The sequence below is a fragment of the Schistocerca cancellata genome, chromosome 11 (assembly GCF_023864275.1).
Source record: "Schistocerca cancellata isolate TAMUIC-IGC-003103 chromosome 11, iqSchCanc2.1, whole genome shotgun sequence".
Classification (NCBI taxonomy): Eukaryota; Metazoa; Arthropoda; class Insecta; order Orthoptera; family Acrididae; genus Schistocerca; species Schistocerca cancellata.
Genome location: NC_064636.1, coordinates 31172108 through 31199724, shown reverse-complemented (window position 1 = coordinate 31199724; position 27617 = coordinate 31172108). Strand labels below are relative to the sequence as shown.

General features: G+C 44.1%; 1 protein-coding gene across 1 annotated transcript in view; it reads left to right on the top strand.

Moving 5' to 3' along the window:
• Window positions 1–15433: 15433 nt before the first annotated feature.
• LOC126108150 (protein maternal effect lethal 26-like) overlaps window positions 15434–27617 on the top strand; it is a 119852-nt gene continuing 107668 nt past the window's right edge. Inside the window, exon 1 of the mRNA XM_049913395.1 lies at window positions 15434–15521. The gene's annotated coding sequence lies outside the window, so the exon portion shown is untranslated. The remainder of the gene's footprint in view (window positions 15522–27617) is intronic.

Genomic DNA, 27617 nt, shown 5'->3' with positions numbered 1-27617 from the left:
AATGGGAGATAGGATACTGCGTGAAGAGTTCGACAGAGCAGTGAAAGACCTAAGACGAAACAAGGCTCCAGGGGTAGACAACATTCCATTAAAACTACTGACAGCCTTGGGAGAGCCAGTCCTGCCAAAACTCTACCATCTGGTGACCAAGATGTATGAGACAGGCGAAATTCCCTCATACTGCGTTAGAAAAAAGTGAAATAATCAACACAGAAAACAATGCTGTACTGCTTCATTTTGTTGTGTGAATGTTGAGGACTCTAGTTGCTCGACACATTTACATAATAAAACCGTCATTTTGTTTGTTGCTTAGATACCTTTGGCCCCATGCTGCTATCCACCACCAGATTGATGGTGCCTGACTAAATAAATAGTTGGAATTTCATTAGTTTTGCTATAGTCTTTAACTTCTACGTTTTTATTCACACAATTGTGATTGACATTTTATTGGACACATCGTTTCTGGAATAATTACAGGGCTTGAATTCTCTCTAGTGTCCAGAGTCGCCCTCTACAGAGCAGGCGAGCCTCCAGCAGAGCTCCGTAGCCACTGGGGTGACACCCGCTGCCACCTGCCGCGATACCCCCTTCGCCGCTGAGCGCTCAGCCCTGCCAGAGGGAATCCAGGCCTGGCCGCAAAGCTACTCCATCGGGAGCAGCTCTCAAGTCTAACTCTGAAACGTGTTCATAAGCCTGCGACTTATCCAGTATTCGCTTTGACTTATTGTCTCGAGAACAGATCGTTCATAAGCTTCAGGAGTTAGATCTCAACTACAACTTTCGATGTTTATATCGAAGCACTGGCCCTAGACATACCGTCGTCTGTCGCAGAGCAACAGCAGACCAGCAACAAAGCTGCGATCATTCTTCAAAATGTCCTCCCGACATGCGGACGAAACGTCCTGCTTTAAAGTGAAATCCCTTCGACCACGGCATAATAGCCTGGAATATTTCATTAATTGTGAAAATTACGGGCGTGGAAGTTTACATTTTACAATCAGATTAAAATGTTCTCCCTGAATCTTGTTAATCTTTATCTTTAGACTTACAAACGATCACTTTACCAGAACTGTTATTGTAGTTATAGAGCAAAGGAACATAAAACGTAAGACATCTGACTTTGTGTTACAACAGTTTGAAAACTCACAAGATAACAGCTGTATGAAATCATTTGCTGATTAGAAACCTCTGAAATTACATGATATTTTCACAGATACATTGCGACGGTCACTGTGCATTACAGTGGACATGAACTCTGACGGTAATTACATTTGTTGGCCTACCTGTGCGAATGGAACGTTCGTCTGCTCTGCAACATATTACTATTAAGGTAAGGATGAAACTGTCAAAAACGAAATTTCGTTTACCGTGCTTGCGAGCGACGTGCAGTACAAGAGGCTATCTTATGAGTTTTCATAAAAATGTTTCTGCAGCGAGTATGCAAGCGTATCCATAAAAGTCAAGAACGAAAAATGAGGAACTGAAGTTAACGACTGATAAATGAGGACAAAGGCTCCAAGTACAACTACGCTTCGTTAAGACTGGGAAGGGATGATTATACGCGTACCAGAGGAAACACGTGGTGAGGGCCGTCGGTACAGAGTCGGGCTGAGCACAGCACCGCAGCACGGGGGCGCCTCGGCGAACACTCTGCCCGCTCTCCATCATGGAGCTTCACTGGAAAGGGGAAAACTCCTGACAAGTGTTACGGCGCCAAGCACTCTCTGCCATGCTCGTCGCAGTGGTTTGTACGTCGATTCAGATGTAGACATGACGGTGAAGACTCGCTGTTAACCAATATCTCAAGTATGTCTACGTTGTGACGCCACAGTTGTCTATAGTGGTGTGAGGCGTTCAGCGATCGGCAGAACAGCCTACACAGGGCTTCTGTGGAGTACACGTCTTCCGTCTGCGTATCGTTCCAGATGCTGGTTAGACGGGCAGGAGTTGTCGGCGCCACGTATGTTGTCACTGCTGGACGACCCACGTAAACTCATTTGAAAATGCGAAGTAATACTACGGGACTCGAATACGTGTAACGCAACTAAAGCATAGGGAACAGTAAAATCTCGGAATCGTCACATATTTCTAACATTTTCAGTAATTTTCTACGTGACTAAACTAATTACAACAATTCACACTACTGTCTTAGACAAAATCAGTTGCAGTAGTGTTATCAACGGAATACCGAGGCATACGTGGGAATTACGTTTTCTGTGACCAGAGACGCCGCACAGAACAGATTCCGCAACAATATAGTTCCAGCCCGGCTGCGGCTATTGTCTTAGCGCCGACTGAGTACAGAGAAAGTCGCCGGAATTTATTACGTCTCCGTGTGTGGGAAAAGCGTCGCAGACATCGACACCTTCCCTGGCAGTAATGCGGTCACGGAGAAAAAGGCGGTGCAGTTTTTCGCCCTGATATCGATTTGTTACTCGAGCTCGACTCGGCAACGACACGGACAGCGTCTGACGCAACAATGTCGCCGCCAGCAGCTCCGTTCCCAGCTGTAAGGGAATTCTCGGCCAACAGCTGTTTTCGCGGCAGCTTACAAACTCCGCGTCATTTTAATTGTTCGTTCGTCTGGTATCGACGAATTACAGACCAGTGAAAGATTTTTTCCTTTCTATTGTCAAATCGCAAGACTGTTCTCTCTGGATAAAGGGAGAGAAGACAACGCCATTTCAGTCTATTCCCGAAGCACTGGGACATAGAAACAGAATATTTAAACGAGTTTGTCAAATTGCTTAATCGCTTTGTTTGTAAGGGCGACGTGGCTTGATAGCGTCCCAAATGAAGCAGTACACACAGCGAGAGCTGAATGACAAGCACAAAAGTTAATGAGACGTCGTTAAATATGGTGATATCAGGCGGTTCTTTTTCTTTCTCGTCTCAATATGTAGTTACAAGAGTAACGTAATCTGTGTGGCGTCGTGATGTACGTGCGCGAGCGGTTACGCATAATCTGTCGGAACAAGCAGGTGCTACCAGGTTCTTATGACCAGAAGACAACGTAGCTTCATATGTCACCAGTCTTAACTAAAATAAAACCTGCTAAATATTGCCTCAAGACGCATATGTGGATAAGCTCGGCAAAACTTTACAAGCAGCTGGAAGTTTCGATATTTACATCGAAGCACCGGTCCGAACGAAACAAGAAAGTCGTAGTATGCGTCATTCACAGAACTGCTGTGAATACCAGAGACGCTTTGGTACATAAAGTCAGTATACTAAACAGAAATTAAAGATTTCAGTAGTACACAGTAGTTCTAGCATAGCAATTCTGTTCGCACTAATCGCGCCAGTTCCTAGTAGTTTTCTGCTATGGACTAGTCAAGCACTTGTGAGTGCGGTCACCACATTTCATACGAGCGGCTACCAATTATACATTTCTCCTCTGCCCTCATCAATCCTACTACGGTACTGTTTAAGTACGTGGCCGGAATGTGTAAGATGTCGCAGCAGGAAAAAGTGACTGGACCGAAAATAGTTTGGCAACAGAGATTGCGCGATTCGATTGTCGAGGCTTGTCACTCGGCGTATTCCAAACGATGGATTACATGAACACCATTTACACGTTTTAAAAATGTGTTAAAGCTGTAGGTAAATAAAAAGTACGACCTTAAAATGCTTAAACTTGATAAGCGTTGCGAATAGTTGTAGTGATAAGAGTTTAAGGACAAGTTCTGTCGATTGTAAGGGCTTCGCACGTGTGGCGTTGCAAAGTAGGTCGTATTGAACACGGCGCCTGTGTCGATGTCATGACGCCACGGGTGTGTACCATGGAACGAGGGCTGCCGCGGTGTGTACGGAGTGTACGTAAATTTTCTCAAGCAGGTGTCTACACCTGCATATCGTGCGTCTGCAGGGCTGGCTTGGTGAAGCCGGGTCGGCACTGTATATGAGTGTGGACGAGTGTGGCAGCGCTGCCAACACAGACGTTCAGCTGAGCGGCGACGTGCTTGACGCTGACCTTTCGTTTACCTCGAATGAGAGTCCGCACGTTCTGATGTTGCAGGAACCACAGCTGTGCGTGGCCGCCCGGCCGCCACACGGGACGTCGGACGGGTTGGCGCAACTTCGCTGTGAAGACGACGGACTCCTCGCGCGCCGACTCCCCGTGCTTTTGTTCACTGCCAGGCCTCCGTCAGTGGCGGCTCTGGGCTGGGAACGCGCCTCCGTTACAGACGCCATTTTGAAGTCTGCGTATCGTACCACCATCTGTCGCAACTCCATGAAACTGTGACAGCTGAAGCGGGAGTATTCCACGATTCCCCACAACATATTCTGCATTTTTTTTTTCAGGCTAAACTGGCGGAGAAAAACAAATGTGCTGCATTACTTACTTGACGCCTCTGGTTAATCCTAAATTACAAATACTGTAATTACTCCGAAAGTACTAACTAGATTTTGAAGAGCGAAATGCTGTAGACTTGGTCTCTTTCAGAACTACGATACTAACAGCAGAAACTACAACAGTCCTATTGCAAAAAGCGAAATTGATACCGATATCCGATATCCCTGTGATTAATATAACTATGAAAACAGACTGTACGTCGTTCACTGAAGCCTTTCTCACAGTGTTTAATATGGACGCAAATCGTATTACAGTATCTTAAACGAGTCCAGAAATGTGACTTGTGGTGCTCAGCTGCACCACTGTGTGTCTTGGGATGAATGATCAGTGTGCTACAGGTGGCCTCACTCGCTTTATGGGCGACTGTCTACTGCTCCACATGTGAGCGATCCTTCCGTGATTGTAGGCAAAGTGACTCTGGCGCCGGAAGGCTGCGGCCGCTGTCATTTAATCACTAACACGTATTATGCACTTTGCTTTCAAATCCTCACGATACAAAAGACAACCAAAAAACCCAAGATCTGCGGAGTACATAACATTCCTTCAGAGTCACTAAGATGCTTGGCTACGCCAGCCAGGAGAAAACATTCCCTCCCTGGTGTGCAAGACATATCAGGCAAGCAACGTATCCTCAGAGTTCAAGAAGAACGTAACGATTCCTATCCCAAGGGAGGCAGGTGGTTACAGGTGCGGAGACAGCGAAACTTCACTTACCCGACCCTCCTTAATTCAGATATGTCGCTCATCTGAATAACTATGTAGTATTGGATACTGCAGAGGGAACAATCGATGGTGAGAAACATTGAATTTAAATACAGCCACTGGCATACAGAGATCCAAGCGCAGTGGCAGTTAACAAGTCAACATCGAGTTGTGTAGTTTTCTCTATTGGCCCATCTGTTGCGAGTGTAGAGGGACATCAAAGAGAAGGAACGTGCTTATGTCCACGGTCAACAAGATAGTTGTCTTTCAGAGGGTGGGTAAAGTAGAACTGTTGAACAAAATTGTTGTTTAATTTGTTGTTGGAGCTTCAACGATGTCAGATAGGAAGAGGAAACGGAAAAGAAATTGAACACCTTTGTTTCGAAATGGTGAGTCCTTATGGTGATATTACTTCCTTTTGTCCGTCTTCGGCCAATGTAAACAATTCAACAGGGACACCTGTGTGGTCCTGATGAGCACAAACAATGTACGAATACGTCTAAAATTAAATGCACCGGTTATTTCACTGTATAAAAGCCATTGTACTTCTTCCGTATCTTGGCAAAATTTAAGTGAAAATAACTTACAATTTGTGTATTGCCATAAAAATAAATTTAACGTGTTTTAATGGCATTTAACCAATGTCTTCTAACTGTTTCTCTCATTTCCTGGTTACCCCTGTCCCACCTACACACACAGACCTGCGCCCACACGACTGCTGTGCAATTCACACCTAAGTGCCTGGCAGAGGACTCGCCGGACCGCCTCCGCACTCTGTCTGCACCGTGCCCTTCTCGAACACCACGTGGATGAAACGACCACTTAAATGTGGTGTGTTGTCTCTTAGTTTACCACGGCGATCGTTTCTCCCTGTGTAGGTGGGCGTCACCAAAATATTTTCGCCTATCGTATCCGTGTCACTCTGGCTCTATATCGCGATAACACGAAATGAGCTGCCCTTCTCTCAAATTTTTCGGTGTCTTCCGTCAGTCCTATCTGGTAAGGGGCCTATACTGCACAGCAACACTCCAGAAGAGAATGGACGAGATTCGTGTAGGCATTCTCTTCACAAGACGTGCTGCATCTTGTAAGTGTTCTGCCAATAAACGCCGACTTCAGTTAGCCTTCCCCGCAACATTATCTATGTCTCTTCCAGAATCCTATAGCAAATCGACGTCAGTGATATGGATCCGTAATTCAGCGGATTATTCCTGTTCCCCTTCTTGTGTAATGGTGCGACGTGTGCCGATTTCCAGTCTTTAGGTACGGGTGTCTCGTCGAGCAAGCGATTGTATACGATTGCTAAGTACGGGGCAGTTACATCTGGAAACTAACTGGTGTACAATCTGGACCTGAGGGCCTGCCCTCATTAAATGATTTAAACTGCTTAACTCCTCTGAGGATCTGGACTTAAAAGTTTCTCATTGACTCTAATTCTGGAATATTTACTTCATCATCTTCGCTGAATTTGGGAAACCGCTTTTAGTGACTGTCATAGGAAACATCAGAATTCCTATCGCAGAGTGCGGGTGGTGGCTGTGTCTTTGCACTGGTGTACTTTTACTACGACCTGATTTTCTGCCAGTTTTCGAGACACACTTTCTTTGTGGGAACTATTAGATTCATCTCGCGTAGAATTCCACGCTAAATTTCCAGCTCCAGTAAGGACATCGCCAGTCACGATTTTGCGTTTTTTCTGTCTTGCGACGTCCGTACCACACTTGGTAGTTCTCATGCACCAAAGGCGTACCTGTCAAGTGAAGATGTTCATGACCCTAGGTATTAGAAACGGCAGCTAGTCCTGAGTACACATTACATTTTTACTGTTTGATCAATGTAAACCGTACCTGAATCTGATAAAGAATAGTGCCATCAAAAGGAAGTGAAGAAAGGCGGGAGAGAGGTCGGACAATTTACACCAAATAGCTAAAAGGGTTGTGGCTAAGACGATACCTGAAAGTAACTCGTACAAAAACTTTACGATACAGCCATGTTAAAATCGCAAACACTCTGGAATTGCTATAAAGGTCCCCTAAAGCTTGGGAAACCTATATGGAATCGACTGGAAAATGCCCGACTTATCCATGTCAAAGACGATGGAATACACAATATAACCGCTGGACCTGTGCGAAACATGCTCGATGTTACAGTTTTAAATAATGTCAGTTTTTCGAATAAGTTTAGTCATTGGTGTAAGGGTAGTTGTGGGAACAAGAAGAAACATTTTTAAAAACTAATCGAACTACGTGAAATAATAATCGTGGATTATGTATGATACGTTCATGTTTCCAAAAATGTGTTTTGCATTCGGACTGTTTGGCCCGGTTTGTACGAGTGGCAGAGACCAGGGACTGTCAGTGCATCCACGTTTCCTGTAACTTCCTCTCGAGAGACATTTTCAGTTACAGTGAGCACGTTAGATCATGGTGGCTGTAGGTAAATCAGAATTGAAGGTGGCAATGGCAGATATGTCTGTCGTTTCAGAAGGAATACTCGATTAGGAAAGTCAACTTTACAATGGCAGATATAGCGGATAACTGCAGTGGCCACAGACATTATCTGTGACAGTGCTGTATATAAACTGTCCAGTTAATAAGTGCTTTACTACAAATAAAATTATTTTTGTAAGAAGGTGGTATGAAGAGGGAGACTGTTATTCCTGTTTAATAACTTAGCTTCGTAGACTATAGGTATGATGCTCGCCATCCGCGATACCCTTTTGCGTGTGACAGTTGAAAGTCTCCTTTATGCTAAATTTTCCGCAAGTAGCAAAATTTTAGTGCAATACTAATATGCAGTGTCAGAAACTGGTTAAAAAACTTTCTAACGATACCTCATTTACCCCCGTACGATTAGTATGTGTTGAGAAAAAGAGATGTTGGCTTGTCTACTAGTATGAAAAAGTTGGCCTTAATTTGAGGAAGAAATCTCTCAGGGTGTACGTTTGGAGCACAGCTTTATATGACCGTGAGACACGGACTGTCTGAAACCCAGAACAGAAGAGAATAGAAGCATGTAAGACGTGGTGCTACAGAAGAATGTTGATAATTAGGTGGACTGATAAGGTAATGAATAAGGAGGTTCTCAGCAGAGTCGGCGAGGAAAGGAATATATGGAGAAAACAATGACAACAAGAAGGGACAGGATGGTAGGACAGCTGTAAAGACATGACGGAATAACTCGCACAGTACTAGGGGGAGCTGTAGAGGGCAAGAACTGTAGAGGAAAGCAGAGACTGGAGTACAGCCAGCAAACAGTTGAGGACCTGGGCTGCCTGCGCTACTCTGAGGTGGAGAGGTTGGCACAGGAGGGGAATTCGTGGCGGACCGCGTCAAACCAGTCAGAAGAGTGATGAGTGAAAAAATAAATAAATAAACGGTACGGAGTGTCGAATAGTGGTGAACAGAGCGATGATGATACTCAATGACAATGACTCAGAATCGTCAAGATGTGAAGGGAACGTGAGACAAGAAGTGATAACTGATTACAATGGTTCCGGTTCGGTAATTTCGTGGTCCGCTAATTGCAGTGTAGATAGGAGTAAATTCCGTTCGACACGAAATCTAGATGTAAAAATTTCTTTGGAGATTCTCCGCAATCATTTAATAGCATCACTTTTTTATGGGAGCTTGCTACAAAGATGGCGTGCGAGACGAACAAATGTGCTGAATAGTTCATAAACGCACACGCAGGACACATTAAAACAGCGATCGTTTGTTCGCAAATGGGTAGAAAAAAGTATTGGGGAATTTTAATCTTTATTCGCTATCTTATTCCTCTCAGGGTTTATTTACAGAGTGAATTTTGGAATGTACTATTTGAGGTTCCTTCATTTTAATGACAAGAGTGTTTATTCGAAATGACTCTGGTATTCCCGCTGAATTGTGTAGATACAGATCTGTCATTGATCATCTATAGAAAACATTTGAGGAGGCTTTTTACTCCCGGACATGAGTTATCCAATCATGAATCGCTGTTAATTGTGGAAAGGGCGGGACGTCTATCAATCTCGCTTTGATATTAAATAGTTTCGCTTGTGTAAAGCAGGTAGCGATTCTTTGTGCCACTTTGTAATTTGCAGTAGAAAATACATTGTGTTTAAGCCACAATATAGTGAATATCCTCTAGTGTCTAAAGTGGTTTCGTCTTTGCTTCCCGGATGTTTTAACAATGGGTATACTTTGTCTACCGACAGGTTCTCTATTATTCTTCAGCCGTTCGATTTTCTCGTTTCTAAAAGCAGTGGCTGTATTGGAACGATTAGTATTAACGCGAAAGAAATGCCAACACCTCTGAAGGAGGCAAAACTCGAGAGAGGTAAATGTAAGACCTCTTACAGAGGGAAGCTGATGGCAGTGCGGTGGCGAGACGGCAGAGGCGTGTACACGCTTCCCTGTGTTTACAGTGGCGAGCTGAGGCAGACTGAGGAGATAAAAGTGCAGTGGAAACCTGGAGTGATACAGAAGCGCAGGGAGAGAACGGCTGGCGTTGATTACCTGACCAATACGGGACCAGTTATTCGGTCACGAGCAAACGTCTTCGAAAATATATATGCAGCGATTTGGCCATTTCATGGACGTAGCAGCTCTGAATCCGTACCTGTTGTACAACCGACTTGGTGGTAAAATTCCGAAGAGTTGAGTTTCAAATGAACCTCACAGAAAGAGGCAGTATCGATGTCAGTTGATGCTCTCAGCGTGGAACCTCGCCAGGTGTCGGTGCCGACACGTCTGGTGGGACGACGTCTTCCAGAATAACACGCACAGTCTTTCGCGTAAAAGCAGGCGCCGACGCGAAAGTGCCGTGTGTGTTGCCAGTCGGGAATAAGCGAGAAGAAAAGCACGTGTGTTTTGTGTAGAGTGCGAAGTTGGGGTTTGTGGAACACGATGCTTTGAACAGTGTCATACAAAATCTAATTTGTAATAAATTTGTTCGACAAAGCTGCACATACACCGATCCCACCAATATTATACTCTAGAATATCGAAACAAATACAAACTATATTTATTTTTATAAAAAGATCGTTATTGTGGAAAGCTGGAAACTATTTTCTAATAACAGTTGCCCAGTTTGAAAAACTCGCGCCAAAGCGCCGACCGAGGTGATTCTGTGACGTAACCTACAATTTACTCGTGAAGCAATAATTTGTATAACTGCACCTTGCTCCTCTTAAAGGAAGAGAACGTAAACACAAATTTGAAGCATGAGAAACATGTATCTCGTTTGCTCTCTGTTCCTGTCATGATGGACAGTCTCTTTGACACATAACAATTTTATATGCAGCGTAATAATTCACAGATACTTACACTTCTATCGATGTTCCAGTAGACGAATATTTCTTTCAGTGTAATTGTTTTTGCTTCAAGAGCGAATCTGTTGTAATATTCTTGCCGTTTTTGGCAGAGATGTAGCAACAATTGTGGAATTGATGTCATCCGTGTTGGAAAAAGTTTCATTGTTTTTGATGTCTTATTGCCACATTTGTGTGTTTTTCATTTCATCAACAGTTGTGTTGGCTTATTTGGTACCTTACGTAACGCAGATACTGCATTCCATAGAAGTTTCCCATGTCTCGCGTTCATTGATCCGACTTCAGGTGTTGTGAACAAAACTTCACGTCGTCGAATAAATATACGACGTCTTTCTGCTGAAGGTCAAGTCTTCCGCTGTTTACTAGCCATTTTTGATTCCGTTGTAAGAAAACGACATCCCTCATTAAATATCTGTTACTTACAAGAGAATCGTAAGTAAAACGTCCCGAAATGTACCACTTCATAGCTCTCATGGTCCTTAGGAAAATCGAGAAAGAAAAATGAGCTGTAATATTTTAGTTACAGACGTTCTCTTCCGTAAAAACTGTGTAACAAATCAATATAAATGATGCTATTCGCTTTCCTCGTATATCCCATTCAAAACTATAGCATAGTGTCCGCTTTGGCGGCTGCTGTCAGGGGTGTATAGAGAGTGGGAAGGAGTGTCGGCAGTGTGTGTGTCGGACTGCGATGACATTCACCACGAGGGGGGAGAGGCGGGGGCCGCCCCCTGCACGCGGATGAGGCGCTTCTGTCTCCATCTCTGCCTCTCTCCCTCCCTCCCCCCACTTTCCCCGTCTCTGTCCATCTGTCTAGGTATCTGGAGGAGGCAGCATGGTATCTCGGAAGGAGACTTATCAACAGGTGTGGGAGTAGCTTGAGACACGCCTCAGGGATGTGTGTTGCATGCACTGCTGTCCACGTCGTATGCTACTGACATTGGAGGCAATGTTAACAGTAAGGTTACAGTTTGTGGAGATGATACATTATCTATAACGAAGGAGTGTCTGAAAGAAGCTGTACAAATATTTATTCATATTTTCACAAGATTTCAAAGTAAAGGAGGCTTTGACAAATTGCTGTAAGCGGGAAGAAATGTAAAATCGTGTGATGGTGGCTAGACGAACACCCTGCCATCCACTCCAGTCTGTTTGTCAGAGAAGTTACGAACAAAATTGTGCTCTTAAAAACACGCAAAAACGTCGTATTAATGAGTCACTTTTGGAATCAGTCAACTCATACAAAGACATGGGTGTGGCACACTGAGCTGATATAAAATGGAAGTATCACATAGTCTCAGTTGTAGGTAAACTAGATGGCAGAGTGGACGAGACACTGGATGAATGCGGTGAGTCTACAAGGGAGACACCTTACGAAACACTCGTGTGGTCCATCCTAGACCATCGCTCGGGTGTGTGGGACCCATTACAAAGAGGACTAACAGGGAATATTGAACGCGTACAGAGAAGGGTAATGCGAATAGGCAAAGTAGTGTTTGCGTGAAAGCCTGCTTACAGAAAATTCCAGAGCCAGCAGTGGGTGGGCAGGGCTCAGCCGGCGTGGGGACGTGTGCCCAAGTTCTGCGAGGGGCTCTCCCACACCCTCCCCCCCAACCTCTCAGTCACTCCCCCAACACAGCTCACATATCTCCGTGACGTTCAAAAGAACTCTAACTTCCGTCATTAACGTAGTACCAGTGTATCAGCAGACTGTTACCGCAGGGGACCTACTGTCGTTGTAGGAAAATAGTTAGTTGGAGAAGACATCTTAACAGCTATGGTTATTACAAAAATGTTAATAATAAGACTGCTACGGGAATCCTTCCAATTCAATGAAATTCAAAATCAGGTAAGGTTCACAAATTTTGTTCAGGATATACGCTTCAGTGTTTTCATCACTCGACTGTGCTCTGTGTTCACAAGAAATTAACTGAGTCGTAGGTTATAAACACAAAGGGTATACACAAAACATCTTTTCCTCCCTATTTGAAGAGCAAATTCATGAATAGTATCTTCAGAACTCAGTTTTGGAACAACGCCGTTTTCTATTGACAACATGGCCGACATGCCGCTTCGGAAATAATTCTTGACGAGCATTGAACGTGGAAAGCTTGTTTCAGCAGAGGCGACAGTTCCTGACACGGCTGGCAAAATACTGTGGGCGATGTAAATCCCGCTAAACGGGTTTGCAGAATCATTCGAGTATTTCAGTATTAACGTAGGAGTTTTCACGTCATAGGGCGCCATTTCTCTGAGCACATTAATTTCTGTCAAGAGAGCTGAAGCAACAATGTCTTTCGAACATTCACAATTTATGTTTACACTTAGCTCTTTCTCAAGGTTTGTAGACAGCATTTTCAATCCTTCGCCCTGTATGTATTTTAAACTGTCTAGAGAAAACAAAAAGTCGAGTACTCCGGAATACTTAGCCATTTGGCGAAACCTCTCTTCCAAACTTTTTAACACTGTGTCAACGACAGGTTAGAGAAAGTCGATTATATATCTCTCCTCTGAACGTTGAGCTCTGCAAGCCAAATCGCCACCGTCATAATCAAATTGCTTCGCCTTCTTGCCAGTTCTCCTTTCTCCAAATTTTGGTCAAGTCTGCGAAGTTTCAGTTATCTCTTTCGCTGTTAACTGCACATTAACGAAAACTCCTTCGCGTAAATTCCCAATAAACGTAATTAGACTTTCGAGAGATTTAGTTGCTACTTTCACGTCAACGTTTGCTGCTTAAACTGCCTTAATTGTTGCGCTAATGGCAAAGAGAAGACCGTACTATACGAGAACGCCTACAATAAATTCGAAGCTTTTCAAATCGTCCACTGCAAGCGAGTGAGCTTCGCTCTTTGTTTTCGTTTCAACAGCTCTGTCGCTCACCTCAAAGAAGGGCGCCTCTGACTTCTCTCGTCTGGCACTTTAACAACTTTGACACTCTACACCATACTTTGAATCTGAAAGATTCACCGCTGTTAAAGTTGGCGCCCTGCGCAATAATATTTCCCATCTCTGAGTGGATGCACTGAAAATAATGTATATGCTTTGAATTACACCAGAAAATCTGATTGCTTTTTTGCAGTAGATTCCGCCGCATCTGATATCACAATATTAAGACTGTGGCTGTCACATGGCATATAAAATGCTCTTGGTTTGCACCTTAATATTCTGGCTTGAACACCAGTTCGATAACCTTTTATAATCGATAACGTTGGCTTCTGCAATCATCAATATCGAGCCCTAGTTCATCTAATTTCGACAAAACGGTTTCAGTCAAACTTTCTCCTGTTGTTGAAGTGACGTTCAGGAAGTCGAGGTAGTGTTCTTCTACTGTCGCTGCGTCTTCTGACAAACTTACAGACCTAACAATCAGTGTCATTTGTTCCTTGTGGCATGTATCAGGAGTACAATCAAGCACGTCAGAAAAATATTTACTTTCGATTACAGAATTAACAATTCTGTTTTTTACTTTGTTGGCAAGCAAATTTATGAGTTCATTTTGAATGTTATTTTCCAAGAAAATGGTCATGACTTACTTGAGCCTTTACCCACCTCTAATGTTCCTGCAAAACGGGGTCAAATTCTGCTGTCTTTCGATCAAACCAAGAAAACTACCATTATTTCCTTGATAGAGCTTGTCGCTGCCTCCCTTTAAGGCAATATTGCTTTGAACTAGGTACCTGATGGTGAGTATAATTTATTTTAGAAACTGACGCTAATGTTCTTTCTCTTTTTCCAGTAGTTCAAGGTCAGTATGATCAATACCACTTTGTTGTTTCAAATTACCTCGCATTCTATCCACTTTCTTGTTCTGTTTATGTTGTTAAATTATTGTTCACGCTCTTGAAGCCGATTTCCTAAATGAAGACAGTCACAGAGTTCATCACCTGATAGCTTGTTTGAAGGAGATCGAATATGTTTACAATAAAAACAAAGAACTTTGTCAGTAGGTTTCGAATACTTAAGGCATTTACGATCATTGTTTTTCTCAATTTGGTAAACTTCTTATGTTAAAAATGAGTTGAAAATTTTCTTCCATTCTCGTTTAAAGGATACTCAAAACTTACAATTTTAGTAGGGCCTTTATGTAAAATTTCATTTACCATTGTGGATGTTGAGCTATTAGGCCAAGTGCCTGGGTCCAAACTCGTGATTGCTTCACAACTGCTAGCAGTAGGCCTACCCGCGTGTGGGACAGCGGGAGGTCCGTATTCCAGTGCTTGTGTTCACTTGCATCTGGAGCACCACACGATGAGAGGCTGCTGTTAAGGACATGGCCTTTTAAGCACGCTTAAGCCTCACTCTCTGACGTTGTTGGTCGGAGAAATTTTCTGGAAGCGCCTTCTTGTGAGTTGAAAAACTGTTCAGTTGTAGCTTTTTCTTGATCTTTTGAGCATGTGGATCGTATTTTTTAAACCTGTCCTATCACGAAACGTTTCCCTGTTCGCACTTTGAACTCCACGGGGCGGGGAAAAACACTGTATCTTCACACACAATGCAAACGCAACACGTGAAGTGGGAAAGTACGGCAGGCATATGTTTAAACCGACGACAATAAAAAAATCATTCTGTGGGAAACAACCTGCTGACGGGTGGGATCTAATGCTTGATTGTTATCCACAGCAATGAGTAGAAATGGCGCGGAGAGGCAGCGAGCAGCAATGAATCGAATCGACGCATGGGCAGCGGCCGTGTGTTGACAACAGATACTGCTGCGGCGCGTCCGTCTCACAGCCGCTGTTTCCCTCTACCCCGGTGCGGGCATAATGTTCTGAGAGGTACTCCAGTGGCCACAGCAGTGTCACAGTGAGCGTAGAATTGGATTACATAGCTCTAAAAGTACCTTCACAAACGTGTTACTTTATTTTTTTCAGCTTGTCCGCAATAACAAAATTAGCACGACAGTCTTCGTATTACGTTCGCATGTTCTGCGCGGGGTCCCTGGAAGCGCTGCCCCCTGTGTGAGGCCCCCGTAGCAGGCTGCAGTTGGTACCTGCCGGCCTCGCAGCCGTTGGCAGCACTGACTGCGTGCCACAGCCCAGGCGTCTGTCGCATTTGTAGCGAGTCGTGTCCAGTGTGACGTTCTGCGTTGCGATTTCGTGCTGCTGCTGCTGCGCCGAGAATTTCTTCTGCTGCACCCACACCCTTGATAAGGTAAGGACGACTGTTTTCATGCGTTCCCGCAGTGTTGAATTATTTTCTTTGTTTTCTTTTGCTTTGTTTTTGCAAAGTCATGGTAGCTGTAAGGTTTCATTTACGTTCACTATGGAGACTATCCCTTACAAAGCAAACCGCGTTCGGTTATTACGCTCTCAAAATATTAACGAATTTCGTATTACAAATCTTATTAATTTAAAGTCCTGCCGACATTCCTATTAATTCTGCTGTTCTACGGACTTTAGGCATGAGAGAAAAGCATAGGCTCGGACGAGATTTCTACTCGTATTCGCGCCATTTTGTTGAATTTTTTTTTTTCCGAAATATAGGTTCGTATTTGTACACGTGTGATCCATAAAAGGATTATTCTGCGTGTTAGCAATAACAGAACAGAATGACGGAACACTGCTTCTGCAAGTAGATAAGATGCTATGGCAACTTCGATTATTGAGGAATTCAACAATTACTTTACGTCAGGATAGTGCGTAGACCTTGGGACAGTCTGATCCTATTCCTAATGGCTTGAAATCAAACCAAGCTAGACGCATTTTGACAGTTCGATAGTGGAGCATTGAATCCGGTATTTTCCGAAGCAGTCAGCTCCACGAAAACTGCCGAATTTAGTACAACTAATCTGTTAGCTTCTTTCCCCCAGTCCTGCATTAGCAATCGTCAGCACGTTAAGTCACGCAAATGTGTTTTAGTACAGAACGCTGTTCCATTGAATTTCGATATTTTCACTTTTCTAGAGTAATGTTTTTGGTGACAACGTAGTCTGTTGGTTACTCAGTAAGACAGATAATGTTACCCTCCATTTCGTCTTTGTTCTATACGTGTAAGTGGAGAAATTAATGAATTCTTACGATGACCTAAAATTGATCCTCTTGCTAGAAAGTTTGTCAAATTCCCGTCGTTAGGGGCTTAGTCTTCACTTCTGTTAATAATCGTGCATCTCCAGGCAGTGACTGTGCCGTACACTTCCCAAAAATGTAGTCGGTTTTCTGATAAGGGGGTATCTGGACGAGTGAAGCAGTGCCCCACGTAAAGGACCAGTACTCAAACATTTTTGCAGTAAAACCAGCCATCATCAGAATCCTTTCTGATATGTGTTTGTCAGTGCTCAGAACGATATCAAAATACAGAGTATTAGTTACAAATCTCACTGCAGAACTCAACTATTATATATATTCTTGATGGAACAGTCCATAGCTGTACTTTCGGTTCATAGCGTGCACGTTGGACACTACGAATAGTCAGTTCACCTGTGGACTGTTCCATCAAAACATAAGTTGGGAGAAACTGAAACCAAACGGGTGCTGCTGAGTAATACTTTATTAGGACAAACAATTATTCAACTGTTGCGGCTTTAAGAAGAACGCATTGTTACATCAGTAGTTGCCTACAGTATGAAGTGTGTTGCTGTTGCGTAGAGGAAGGAATACACAGTTTATATCACAGCAAGCAGATCTCTCGACATTAATACGTTAAGAGTAATTTCATCGTCTTTTGCGGAAGTAAATGAAAAATAGCAATGCAGGTGGTTGTAGACAAACTTCCAGAAAGAAGGGCTGATACGATAGCCACCTCCCTGAAATATGGGTTGTGTTGACAAATTGGTCTGCATCCATAGATACATACATACATTGATCCTTGTTGCATAGGGCATTAATACATTTCGTAATGATGTGGGATGTATCACTTTAACATAAGTTTTCTTTACACAAAATAGTAAATATTTTTATAGTTAATACTTCATGTCTAAAGATTCATCTATTCAGTAGGAGCTGTCATTCAGGAATACTTTTATTTTCTTTTAAATGTTGTTTAGATATCTGCTGGATTTTTAATGCTGTTTGGCAAATGACCAAATATTTTTGTGGCAGCATAATTCACACCTTTTTGTGACAAAGTGAGATTTAATCCAGAGAAGATCTTCGTTTCTTCTGGTGTTGTAGCTATGCACTTTGCTGTTATTTTTGAATTGGGGTGGGTCATTAATGACAAATTTCATAAATGAATATATGTATGTCGAAGGTACTGTGAATATCTCAAGTTCATTGAATAAATGTCCACAAGGTGATCTTTGGTGGGCTCCAGCTGTTAGCCTGATCACACCCTTCTGTGCTATGAATACTTTTCCTCTTAGTGACGAATTGCCCCCAAATACGATACCGTGTGTAAGCAGTGAATGAAAATAGGCATAGTAGGCTAATTTAATGATGTTCATCACCAATATTTTGGAATAACCGCAGTAGCGTAAGTAGCTCAACCTAACTATTTCAGCAGATCATCGATGTTTCTTCAAATTCAATTTCTCATCAGTGTACACATCCAGAAATTTTGAATACCCTGCCTTAGCAACAGACTTGCGTTCGTAGCCTATATTTATCAGTGTTATGCCATTTACTGCACAGAATTATATTCACTGTTTTTTCTCAAAATTTAATAAGTGTCCACTTGCAGAGAACCACTTAGTAATTTTTATGAAAGACATTATTTACAATTTCTTTGAGTGTGATTACTGTACTTGTATCATTAGCAAAAAGAACTAGCTTTGCATCTTCATGAATATAGAGTAGCAAGTCATTAATATATATTGAGAACAGTAAGGGACCCAAGACTGAACTCTGTGGGACACCATTCTTGATACCTCCTCAGTTAAAGGACTCTGCTGATTTTTGCAGACAATCTGTAGTGCTAATTTCAGCCTTCTGCATTCTTCCAGTTAAATATGAATTAAACCATTTGTGCACTGTCCCATCCATGCCACAATACTTAAGCTTGTGTAGAAGAAATTCATGATTCACACCATCAAAAGCCTTTGAGAGGTGACAAAATATCCTAATGGGTGATGTTTGATTATTCACTGCATTTAATATTGATCAGTGAAAGCATATTTATAGCATTTTCTCTTGAAAAGCCTTTCTGAAAACCAAATTGACATTTTGTTAGTACTTCATTTTTACAGGTACGTGATGCTACTCCTGAATACATTACTTTTTCAAGACTTTTGAATAAAGCTATCAGAAGTGAGACTGGCTGGTAGTTGTTAGCATCAGACCTATCCCCATTTTGGAAATACGCAGGCGTCCGATCCCACCCATCTGCTTTGACGTCACAAATATGGCGGAAACGACCATAAACCACGATTCCAATATAAAGTCGTTACGTACACATTATGAGGACGAAAATACATCGAAAAACAAACACACACACACTTTCCACAAAAAGCCTAATGAGACTAACGGGACAAGCGCGGGAAATGGGGTGTTTTTGGGTGGCGGGCAAACTAAATATAAACTAATTTAGACACCCACCCCAATACAAAAAAACACAAAACTCTCCAAATACCACTAAACACAATATCATCTGGAATCGGACACTTCCCTTGACCTATATAGCTCAACAGCAGCTCCCGATCCCATAAATGAGGATTAAACACTTTCCTTGGCCTATATAGCTCGAAAAACATCTCCCGATACCAATACCAACATACGCAGCCACACATTGGGATCGAACACTTCCCTTGCCCTGTGCACTGTTAATTTCATCCGTCATATCCATTCCTGAACAGAAACAACAACCGATTAATTTTACTAAAATTACCACACGATGTACAGCGAACACTAAATTAACTTTCACACAAAATCGTTAACTCACTGAAACGAATTCCACCACAAACACAGCCGACACTCGAACAATTCTGGATAATGATCAAAAGCAAACTGAGCCCATTACACCACACGAACGAAAACTCTGAACACACCACCAGAGAGCACAACAAACCACAACACGACGACATCTACAAACACGCCACACTCACAAACCAAACTCTGCGCCGTCGTGACTTCACACACGACACCCTTACGTCACGGGTCACGGGTCAAAGCCGACGCGTGGGATCGGACGCTTCTGTCGACCCCTCATTTTTACGCAGTTTTTGAACAACAGCGTATTTCAGTCTTTCAGGAAAAATACATATCTGGCCGAGACTCCTCCTTATTTGTTGGGAACAAGCTTTCAGTACTCCGTAGCACAGCCAGAGGTCTAGGTTGGTGTGGAGTAAGGTGGCATGGCTGTGAGACGGGTAAGACAATGAACGTGAATGCGAAATAAAGGGTGGGGCTGCGGGGTTCGTATGTAGCATGTACATCATCATAAGAGCAAACCAGATGTAAACAAACGCAAGCGGTATGATTGGTCAGCAGCCGTAGCTCTCCTAAACTGGTGGTGCTCCGCTCTTGGAAGTAGGTCCAACTTAAGTGTTCGGTAGCTTATTAGTATGTCAGTGCGGAAGAACCTTTCAGACATTCTGACGTATTAACAGCCATCAACGTCTATCGTAATCGTACTTTACCTACGTAACTTTTATTGTTGTGTACAGTCACAATGTCTCTGTAACCAGTACTTGTGCTCTGATTGTCTCGCTGTTCATACGTACCGCGAAAATGGACGACACTGCTTCCTGCTTCGCAGTGAAACACGCGCGTGGAACACCGTTAATGGCGAGAAACAAGTAGTTAATGTTCTTCACAAGACTACAGGCGAAAATCAGCTTTTGACTTTTTCGAGTAGGACTATGTATCAGAAATGAGGGAGGTGTTAACTGTGTGCGTGGCGTGATAGACAGGGTCGTAGACTGGCCATCGTGTGTGCCGGCGGGCGGTGGTTCTACGCTCCACGTGGTGCGTAATTTTCTTTGTTCGGTTTGAATACCTAAAACATTTAAATATGAAACTCATCACATCCACATATACATCTATATGGTTACTCTGCAATTCACAGTCAAGTGCTGGGCAGAGGGTTCATCGAACCATTTTCATACTACTACTCTACCATTCCACTCTCGAATAAGAGAAAGCAAAAGAAGAAAGGAACACCTATATCTTTCCGTTCGAGCTCTGATTTCTCTTATTTTATTATCATGATCATTTCTTCCTACGTAGTTGGGTGTCGACAAAATATTTACACATTCGGGAGAGAAAGTTGCAGATCGAAATTTCGTAAATAGATCTCTCCTCACTCCAGACTGCCTTTGATTCAGTGACTCTCAGCCCAACTCGCGCATCATGTCAGTTACACTCTCACCCCTATTTCGCGATAACACGAAATGAGCTGCGCTTCCTTGAACTTTTTCGATGTCCTCCGTCAATCCTACCCGGTAAGGATCCCATACCGCGCCGCAATATTCCAGCAGAGGATGGACAAGTGTGGTGTAGGCTGCCTCTTTAGTGTTTTGCCAACAAAGCGCAGTCTTCGTTTCGCCTTCCCCACAATATTATCTATGTGATCTTTCCAATTTAAGTTGCTCGTAATTGTAATTCCTAGGTATTTAGTCGAATTGACAGCCCTAAGATTTGTGCGATTTATCGTATACCCAAAATTACTCGGATTTCTTTTAGTACCCATGTGGATGACCTCCCACTTTTCTTTTGCTTAGTGCCAATTGCCACTTTTCGCACCATACAGAAATTCTCCCTAGGTCATTTTGTAGTTGGAATTGATCGTCTAATGACTTCACTAGACTCTAAATTACAGCGTCATCTGCAAACAATCTAAGGGGGCTGCTCAGATATCTCCTAGATCGTGTAGGTAAATCAGGAACAGCAGAGGGCCTATGACACTACCTTGCGGAACGCCAGATATCACTTCTGTTCTACTCGATGATTTACCGACTATTGCCACGAACTGTGACCTCTCTGAGAGGAAATCACGAATCCAATCACACAACTGAGACGATACTCCATATGCACGCAATTTGATTAATACTCGCTTGTGAGGAACGGTATCAAAAGCCTTCTGGAAATCTAGGAATATGGAATCGATCTGAGATCCCTTGTCGACAGCACTCATTACTTCATCGGAATAAAGAGCCAGCTGTCTTGCACAAGAACGATATTTTCTGAAGCCGTGTTGGTTATGTATCAATAAGTCATTTTCTTCAAGGTGATTTATAATGTTAAAGTACAGTATGTGCTCCAGAATCCTCCTGCAGATTGAGGTCAGTGATTTGGGTCTGTAATTAAATGGGTTACTCCTATTTCCTTTCTTGAATATTGGTGTGACCTTTGCTACTTTCCAGTCTTCAGGAACAGACCCTTCAAGTGAGCGGTTGTATATGATTCATAAGAAAGGCGGTATTGTCTGCATACTCTGAAAGAAACCTGATTGCTATATCATCTGGACCTGAAGACTTGCCTTAGGAAAGTGATTTGAGTGGTTTCGCAACACAAATCTACTTTTGTCACTCACGCTAACAACTGTTCTGGTTTCGAATTCTGGAATATTTACTTTCGTGAAGGAAATACGGAAAACTGTGTTTAGTAACTCCGCTTCAGTGGCGCCACCATCGGCAACTTCTCCATCGCTATCGCGCAGTGACGGTATTGACTGTTTTTTTTGCCACTGGTGTACTTTACATGCGACCAGAATCTCTTTGGGTTTTCTACCGTGTTTTGAGACAATATTTCATTGTGGAAACTACACTCCTGGAAATGGAAAAAAGAACACATTGACACCGGTGTGTCAGACCCACCATACTTGCTCCGGACACTGCGAGAGGGCTGTACAAGCAATGATCACACGCACGGCACAGCGGACACACCAGGAACCGCGGTGTTGGCCGTCGAATGGCGCTAGCTGCGCAGCATTTGTGCACCGCCGCCGTCAGTGTCAGCCAGTTTGCCGTGGCATACGGAGCTCCATCGCAGTCTTTAACACTGGTAGCATGCCGCGACAGCGTGGACGTGAACCGTATGTGCAGTTCACGGACTTTGAGCGAGGGCGTATAGTGGGCATGCGGGAGGCCGGGTGGACGTACCGCCGAATTGCTCAACACGTGGGGCGTGAGGTCTCCACAGTACATCGATGTTGTCGCCAGTGGTCGGCGGAAGGTGCACGTGCCCGTCGACCTGGGACCGGACCGCAGCGACGCACGGATGCACGCCAAGACCGTAGGATCCTACGCAGTGCCGTAGGGGACCGCACCGCCACTTCCCAGCAAATTAGGGACACTGTTGCTCCTGGGGTATCGGCGAGGACCATTCACAACCGTCTCCATGAAGCTGGGCTACGGTCCCGCAAACCGTTAGGCCGTCTTCCGCTCACGCCCCAACATCGTGCAGCCCGCCTCCAGTGGTGTCGCGACAGGCGTGAATGGAGGGACGAATGGAGACGTGTCGTCTTCAGCGATGAGAGTCGCTTCTGCCTCGGTGCCAATGATGGTCGTATGCGTGTTTGGCGCCGTGCAGGTGAGCGCCACAATCAGGACTGCATACGACCGAGGCACACAGGGCCAACACCAGGCATCATGGTGTGGGGAGCGATCTCCTACACTGGTCGTCACCACTGGTGATCGTCGAGGGGACACTGAATAGTGCACGGTACATCCAAACCGTCATCGAACCCATCGTTCTACCATTCCTAGACCGGCAAGGGAACTTGCTGTTCCAACAGGACAATGCACGTCCGCATGTATCCCGTGCCACCCAACGTGCTCTAGAAGGTGTAAGTCAACTACCCTGGCCAGCAAGATCTCCGGATCTGTCCCCCATTGAGCATGTTTGGGACTGGATGAAGCGTCGTCTCACGCGGTCTGCACGTCCAGCACGAACGCTGGTCCAACTGAGGCGCCAGGTGGAAATGGCATGGCAAGCCGTTCCACAGGACTACATCCAGCATCTCTACGATCGTCTCCATGGGAGAATAGCAGCCTGCATTGCTGCGAAAGGTGGATATACACTGTACTAGTGCCGACATTGTGCATGCTCTGTTGCCTGTGTCTATGTGCCTGTGGTTCTGTCAGTGTGATCATGTGATGTATCTGACCCCAGGAATGTGTCAATAAAGTTTCCCCTTCCTGGGACAATGAATTCACGGTGTTCTTATTTCAATTTCCAGGAGTGTATTAAAAGCATCTCGTTTTGACGTCCGCACTAAATTTCGAGCTTCCGTTTTGGGGATTTTGCGTTCTTCTGAATTTGGCATGCTTTTTTCGTTGTTTCTGCAACAGTGTTCTGATGTGTTTTGTGTACCGTGATGGATCAGTCCCGTCTCTTATTAACTTGGATGGTATGAATCTATTGCTGTCGATACTGTATCTTTGAATTTGAGCCACATCTGGTCTACACTTACATAATTAGCTTGGGAGGAATGGAGACTCTCTCTTAGGAAGGCATCAAGCGAATTTTTATCTGCTGTTTTAAATAGATATATTTTGCGTTTATTTTTAGTGGTTTTGGTTGATATGGTTTTGAGCCATATATGGCAATTAACTTGCGCATCACCAATTTTAAGAAAAATGCACATCCCGTAGTTTACAATTACGTATCACGCGAAAATTTCTGGTGATCATTGCAAGTATACATTCTTAATTACAGATATATTATAAAAGATTGCAAGAGATGGTTAAAGATAAAACATTACGTGATTAAATTTTTTGGAGAAAAATTAAAAAGTACTGTTTGAATATGCCCATTGTTTTGTAGGACAGATGTGGTATCACATGAGCCAGAGTGATAAATGTCGCAGAAAGATGGAAGACAATTTTGATGGCGTCGAGCACGCTGTACAAATGGATTATATTTAGAGTTGTGGTCGTAGCACTGCAGCCTGAACCCGGCAGAATTGATATGGAGCCAAGTTACGGGATTTGTCGCGAGAAATAACAAGACATTGCGCCGTCAAACGTACTGCAACTAATGCGCGAAGCTTCGTGACACGTCACTGCCAAACGATGGCGAACTGCAGAACAGCACGTCACGAAAGAGGAGCAGGAGGAGGAGGAGGAAATGTGGACATTTGCACACCACGAAACTCTGTGATACATTTTAGGGTACATAGGTATTGCGAAACGGAGACGTCCTTCGCAGGTGTGCAGTCCAGGCATGCAGTAAGAGCATTGGACAGCGTCTCCAGTACTTGGAGCTGGAACAACGGTTCTGCTCGCTTGGTCGGCTGTGTTCCTGTGAAGACAAAAAAAGGAAATGGCGGAAGACCAGACTTCATGTGGGCCGTCAAGACTGGTTAAAAAAAAAAAGAAACTTATCACACTGTTACCCCGTGAGTTGACGACATTTGCACGTGACCGTTATAATTGTTTATGCATCAAAAAAAGTAATCATTTGTCATTGCTGCTACTGGATCTGATGCCCTAAATTCCGTATTATGAAACAGCACCGTTTCAAGGCAACGGTACATGGAAGATTTGTAAAAACACGTCACTTTCTTTCGGATGTTTTATAATCAGACGTCATGTAAGGAAGTATCGGCTGCTAAATCCTTCATTACATTTAGTTTACGGTGCGGGCGCTGATCTTCCAGCGGTTGATTGTGAGGCAGCGGTTGTAAGCGTTGAGTTACAGAGCAGAGGGTAGTCGTCGGTATTGCTTTCGTTTCCCAAATGTTATAAATGTTTCGATTTCGGAGAAGCAGCTCTGTATTTCCCCCTTACGTACTGGTTGCATCGAGTAAGATGGGAAGACACCGGTTTGAAAGCGGACAGTAGTACGAGGACGTCCCTAACCTGAGGGATCGCTAGTCAAGCTACCTGGCGGAGGGGCAAGTGTGGCAAATGTCCAGCGTGGCAAATGTCCGTCATTCGCTGTACCACTGTGTGCTAGTAATCTGAAGTTGAGCCACTCACAGAGGTCCATCGTGGGCTGTAACTGCTGTATGGCGGCGAAACTTGGTATGCTAATGCGCCCTTGCGGAACCGATTTACACTGGAAAGAAATGTTCCCATATCTAATGCATTGGGAACGGAATGTGGACAGGAAGGCACAAACAAGTGAGAAAGGCAGAATGTCGATATTGTTAACCGCCACTTGCTGAACGTACACAGGAAGGGACAAACAAGTGAGAAAGGCAGAATGTCGATATTGTTAACCGCCACTTGCTGAACGTACACAGGAAGGGACAAACAAGTGAGAAAGGCAGAATGTCGATATTGTTAACCGCCACTTGCTGAACGTACACAGGAAGGGACAAACAAGTGAGAAAGGCAGAATGTCGATATTGTTAACCGCCACTTGCTGAACGTACACAGGAAGGCACAAACAAGTGAGAAAGGCAGAATGTCGATATTGTTAACCGCCACTTGCTGAACGTACACAGGAAGGGACAAACAAGTGAGAAAGGCAGAATGTCGATATTGTTAACCGCCACTTGCTGAACGTACACAGGAAGGGACAAACAAGTGAGAAAGGCAGAATGTCGATATTGTTAACCGCCACTTGCTGAACGTACACAGGAAGGCACAAACAAGTGAGAAAGGCAGAATGTCGATATTGTTAACCGCCACTTGCTGAACGTACACAGGAAGGGACAAACAAGTGAGAAAGGCAGAATGTCGATATTGCTAACCGCCACTTGCAGAACTTGTTCAGTATGAGCACCGGAGACTTCGGCGAGGTGTTGCACAGTGACAGATTCGCACCTGGTAACCAACATTGGAATTGATTTCCTCCGGCGCCAACTGGTTTCGCGTTAACGCATTAGCACGTCTACAGTGTTTCGCTGCCTTACCATACTCACAGACCACAGTGGACTTCGGTCAGTAGCTGCATTTCACTTACGAGCACCCGGTACTTGAATGTCTCTGACGGAGAAAAAAAAAAAAAAAAAAAAAAAAAAAACGGTTCGTGACAGTTTCGCTGTCGCCTTGGTGGCCCATGTGGTCATAAACCATTTAGTAGTTAATCAGTTAAAAAAATCTGCAGTTTTCTCAGACTTCCGTCGTGCGTTTCACTTTTCTCAAAGCATCAAGGCTCTGCAAGTAGCCGTATTTCCAGTACAGGCGGCTGCCTAAACTGGAGCAGCTCGCAGCTGCTGATAGCGGCCGTCGGCATTGACCCGTGGCGTAATGGAGTGCTGCGTGACGTCACACACACTCACGGATACAGCAGAACGCGTGGCTGCTATATTATTTTCTGTAAAGTGTTGTGGTGGAATAGTGATCCGTTGCTCGGCCAGAGTTGTGGTACAGGTTGTCAGGTTACAGTATGGTTGTCAGTCAGCGGAGCCAAAGAAATGGAACGCTACAGTAACAATTTTTGTGTGGCACGTACTTCAGGCATGTTAGCTTTGGAAGAGCGTTGTATGTCCGTTTTGGTGACGCACAGTTGGAATCGGCAGGTTCGGTGCTGGGCACAACATTATAACTTCAATATAGGAGCCAACCGCAATTACTACACACACACACACAGTTTAATTACACAAACGCGTGACCAGTTCCAGATTTTCAAACATCCATTGTTAAGTGCTTTTGCAAGCTGATCAGTACTTGCGTTAACCGCCTACGGCCAATCCAGCGATGCGAAATTTCGTCGTTTAGGTAGCAACAAACATCGATGCTCCCTGAAGGAATGAGTAGTCGAAACAACCACAACTGAAACATATCGAGGTAAGATGTACCCGCCACAGTTGCCTCATAGTATTAAAACGGCCCATTCAGCTTCGCCTGTCACACAGCACAGGATACATTAACCCTCGGCGAATCTCCTTCATGCGCCGGAATTACCTGAGGTTTTTCAGTACTCCACTCGCTCGCATTGCGGAGATAAACTTTTTCAGTAAAGTGTTAGTTGCTTTGTCGCTGAATATCAGCGTGGGGGGCGCAATGTCCATCCTCAATTGATCCCTGCAATGTGGCGCAAATGTGGAGGCGCCGGCCGTAACAGTCCGCTTTTAATTGTTGTAAGGGATCCGGACGGTACGGTTTGGAGTGTGACCGCCGACGCACCGTCTTCCACACACTTTGCTGCGGTGTTCAGGGTTCGTGGCTTCTGCGTGCTGTTGACTTGTGTGGACTGCGTACAAAAATCTCGTTCAGCCCCCCCACCCCCACCCCTTACACGGTTTTTTGCAGCTGCCACATTTGGTCAAATACCTCGCATGTTCCAACACACGAAAAGTCTTCCCTTGCCTTGTCGGCATTTTGGCAAGGCGCTGAATTCGTAATGGCATGCAATCATATTCGTACATCTAATACTGCGGAAAAATTCGAATTCTGGAAACGAGTGAATCGTTGATGGTAGCCATCTGTTTTCGCCTTTTACCCGTCGTCTTTAGTTTCTGCACCAGTACGGTGCTGAG